This window comes from Salvelinus sp. IW2-2015, unplaced genomic scaffold, assembly GCF_002910315.2.
Source record: "Salvelinus sp. IW2-2015 unplaced genomic scaffold, ASM291031v2 Un_scaffold5077, whole genome shotgun sequence".
NCBI classification, from domain to species: Eukaryota; Metazoa; Chordata; class Actinopteri; order Salmoniformes; family Salmonidae; genus Salvelinus; species Salvelinus sp. IW2-2015.
The window spans coordinates 40039-44189 of NW_019946343.1; the positions used below are offsets into that span (position 1 = coordinate 40039).

At 43.7% G+C, this 4151-nt stretch overlaps 3 long non-coding RNA genes across 3 annotated transcripts; 2 read left to right on the plus strand and 1 right to left on the minus strand.

The window, feature by feature from the left end:
* Positions 1–45: 45 nt before the first annotated feature.
* On the plus strand, positions 46–974 carry LOC112077940 (uncharacterized). The gene is made up of 3 exons (XR_002895545.2): positions 46–227; positions 382–447; positions 631–974. It is a non-coding gene; the product is annotated as an uncharacterized lncRNA (long non-coding RNA).
* Positions 975–1867: 893 nt separating this feature from the next.
* Positions 1868–2684, plus strand: LOC139026551 (uncharacterized). The gene is made up of 3 exons (XR_011478380.1): positions 1868–1946; positions 2543–2551; positions 2653–2684. It is a non-coding gene; the product is annotated as an uncharacterized lncRNA (long non-coding RNA).
* Positions 2685–3177: 493 nt separating this feature from the next.
* LOC139026552 (uncharacterized) lies at positions 3178–3717 on the minus strand. Its single transcript, XR_011478381.1, has 3 exons — positions 3648–3717; positions 3470–3551; positions 3178–3195 (listed from the first exon to the last, which is right to left on the minus strand). It is a non-coding gene; the product is annotated as an uncharacterized lncRNA (long non-coding RNA).
* Positions 3718–4151: the final 434 nt, after the last annotated feature.

Genomic DNA, 4151 nt, shown 5'->3' on the forward strand with positions numbered 1-4151 from the left:
TCTCTCTCTGTCTGTCTCTGTCTCTGGTCTCTCTCTGTCTGTCTCTGTCTCTGTCTCTGGTCTCTCTGTCTGTCTGTCTCTCTCTCTCTCTCTCTCTTTCTCTTTCTCTTTCTCTTTCTCTTTCTCTTTCTCTTTCTCTCTCTCTCTGTCTCTCTCTCTCATAGGGCATCAGGGGATTCACAGGGCTGAAGGGTGATGTCGGCCTGCCAGGTGATCGCGGTGATGATGTAAGTTGACCTTAGATCAAAGAGTTCAGCACTGTCCACTGCCACCAAAGGGCCAAACCAGGTGCATTGTAATCTCTGTATGGTATAAATGGCCTAGCCTAGCATAGCTAATACCTGTTTGCTCATTCATACTCCTTCCATATTGATTCCACAGAACGACCAGCCAGGTCGGGGAGGCCTCCAGGGGCCAAAAGGATACCCTGGTCTCACAGGAGAGAATGTAAGTTCCACAACAACATTGAGTTCACAGTAAATATTACGGAACCACAGCTCTGAATACATAGTTAACATATTTTTTTCGACTTTTATTATGACCTATGCTGTATGAATATGTTAAGTAGTACCTACTAAGTACCAAYGRAAATCTGCTATCTGGCTCATGGCTTCCTGTCCTTCCCTACAGGGATCACCAGGCCCAGTSGGCCATCCGGGGGMAGACGTGAGTAACTCTTAAATAATGGAGCAATTGTGGGTGATGRGAAGGAGCCAAAGTCCAACACACTTTTCATCACTGTGTGTGTGTAATGGGGGAGTGCAGGAATAAGAGTTGAGGAAGGTTGGGGCTTGGAGCTCGTAGGGATGGGCGAGTKTGGGGTGGGCTGGTTTGATGAGKTTGGTCAGAGGTAAAAAAGTGACCTCTCTGTTCCTCAGTCACAGTGGGTGTGTATTAAACTTTGTCWTCGTGATTTGTGTCAAACAGGTCAGGAGTCAACACTGCTTACCCTGAATGACAACTGTGTATATTTCACTCCCCAGAAGAAGATGCAATTTCATGTTGCTAATAAAGCTTTTACGCAGCAATTCTGTCACTACTATATCTTTCTCTACTTTAACATTCTATGAAGTAACGATGACTCATTCACGTTTTAGTATAGTAATGTTGCAAAAATGACACATTCGACCACTTTCAACACACAAAATTGTAGCTTTAAAACACATTGCAATTCCAAACTACACAACAAAACACTGAACTACAGAGTTCTGAAGCTACATTACAATCCACAGCTGCCGCCACATTCCGTGTGTCCCTGAGTCTGCGTGCTTGTGCCCTGCATATGTTCTGCAAAATAAGTGAGTGTGTTCGAGTGTGTGTGCGTGCCTTCCTGCCTGCGTATGTGTTTTAAGTGATTTGCGTGTGGTGTGTTTAATGATGTGTGTGTGTGTGTGGTTAATGATTGCCGTGTGTGTGTTTAAGTGGATTGCGCGTGTGTCGCTGTTTTAATGATTGTGTGTGTAGTGTTAAGTAATTGCGCCGTGTGTGTTTAAGTGATTGTGTGTGCTGGTGTTTAAAGTAATTGTGTGTGTGTGTTTAATGATTGCGCGTGTGTGTTTAGTGATTGCGCGGTGTGTGTTTAAGTGATTGCGCATGTGTGTTTAAGTGATTGTTGTGTGTGTTTAAGTCAAGTTGCGCGTGTGATGTGTTTAATGTATGTAGTGTTGTTAGTTGCTGTGTGTTTAAGTAATGCGCGTGTGGGTTTAAGTGATGCCGTGTGTGTTTAAGTTGATTCGCGTGCAGTGTTTTAAGTGATTGCTGTGTGTGCTGTTTAAGTGATTGCGCTGTGTGTGTTTTAAGTGATTGCGCGTGTGTGTTTAAGTGATTGCCGCGTGTGTGGGTTTAAGTGATGCGCGTGTGTTGTGTTGCCGGTTAAGTGATTGCGCGTGTGTGTTTAAGTGATTGTGTGGTGTGTGTTTAAGTAATTGCGCGTGTGTGTGTTTAAAGTGGATTGCGCGTGTGTGTTTAAGTGTGCGCGATTGCGGTGTTTAAGTGATTGCCGCATGTGTGGTTTAGTGATTGTTAGTGTGTGTGTTTAAGTATTGCGCGTACTAGTGTTGTGTTTAGTGATTGTGTGTGTGTGTTAAGTATTGCGCGTGTGTGTTTTATGTAGTAGTGGTTTAGTATTGCGCGTGGTGTTTTAAGTGATTGGCGCGCTGTGTGTGTAAGTGATTGCGCGTCGTGTGTTTAAGTGATTCGTGTCTGTGAGTTGATTTCGCTGTTGGTTAATGTGATATGCGCGTGTGTGTTGTTTAAGTGATTGTGTGTGCTTGTGTTTAAGTAATTGGCGCGTGTGTGTTGTTTGTGATTGCGGCGTGTGGTGTAAGTGAATTGCGCGTGTGTGTTAAGTAACTTGCGCGTGTGTGGTGTTTAGTAGTAATGCGCGGCGTGTTGTGTTTAAGTGATTGTGTGTATGTGTGTGTGGTGTTTAGTGATTGTGTGTGACCACCCCTGCTGTGTGTGTTTAAGTAATTGCGCGTGTTGTGTGGCTTTAAGTGATTGCGTGTGTGTGTTTAAAGTGATTGCGCTGTGTGTGTTTAAGTGATTGCGTGTATTGTGTGCTTTAATGATTGCGTGTTTGTGTGTGTTTTAAGTGATTGCCTTGTGTGTGTTTAAGTGATTGCGCGTGTGTGTGTTAAGTGATTGCGTAAGGTGTGTGTTTAAGTGATTGCGCGTGTGTGTTTTAAGTGATTGCAGCGTGTGTACATTGCATCTCTTCAACAGTTTGTGCCAAACTCAAACCTCCCGGATAAATGATGCTTCACAAGGAACTGTTTAGCAGGAAGATAAACTGTGCATTGCTCATCTATAAAGGAATGTACTTGAACAAAAACACTATAAAAAAAAAATCTACCACTACACAAACACACTCACCCCCCAACTCGATCAAACAAACACAATGCTCAAGACCAAACCAAAACTAGTGCAGGGTACATTCTAACAGTAGAGGTTTGGGACTGTGTTCAGGGCTCACTGATAGCGTCTCTAAAATCTATGTTGAGTAAACCCTTTGTTTCAACTAAAGGAAACCTGTTCGGCACAGGCACAATGTTCAATCTGGAAAATAAAACTAGCATGACTGCTTCTGGAGCACTCCAATTATACTTCAGCAGAGTTTCTGAATTGACCTCCAGGATCTCAACATTCCTGAGACGGGAAAATACCAGTATGACTGCATTTGAGCACTCCATAATACTTACAGCAGATTGTCTGAATGACCTCCGGATCTCACATTCCTTGAGACAGGAAAATAACCAGTAGACTGCATTTTGAGACTCCATATACTTACAGCAGAGTTTCTGAGTGACCCTCCAGGATCTTCACATTCCTGAAAGGAAAAACCAGTATGACTGCATTCTGAAGCTCCAATATACTTTTACAGCAAGAGTGTCTGAATGACCTCCAGGATCTCACATTCCTGAGACAGGGAAAATAAACCAGTAAGACTGATTTTGAGGCACTCCATAACTTACACGCAAGTTTCTGAATGACCTCCAGGATCTCACATTCCTGAGACAGGAAAATAACCAGTATGACTGCATATCTGAGCACTCCATATACTTACAGTCAGAGTTTCTGAATGACCTCCAGGAATCTCACATTCCTGAGGACAGGAAAATAACGCAGTATGACTGCATTCTGAGCACTCCATATACTTACAGCAGAGTTTCTGGAATGACCTCCAGGATCTCACATTCCTGAGAAAGGAAAATAACCAGTCATGACTGCATTCTGAGCACTTGGATATACTTACAGCAGAGTTCTTCTGAATGACCTCCAGGATCTCACATCCTCGAGACAGAAAATAAATTATTACAGGGAGATTTAGAGAATCTTGTGACTGTCATTTCATATGTGTGTGCTGCGTAGTCGATCGTGGGTGTGTGTGGTGGGTGTGTGTGTGTGTGATGATGTGTGTGCCAAGTGTGTGTGTGTGTTGTGTGTGTGGTGTGCTTGAGTCAAGCTCGACATAGTGTCACGCTATCGCCAGGCATGTGACATGCTGTTACACGTATCGACTGAGTCTGACGTGTGTAGCAGCTCAGTGTGCTAGTCAGCGACTATCTCCGACGAATTACCATGCCGTGTGTGCTACGTGTGTGTCGCGTTGCATCACATTTTGTGTGTGTGTGTCTGTGACTGTTATGTAT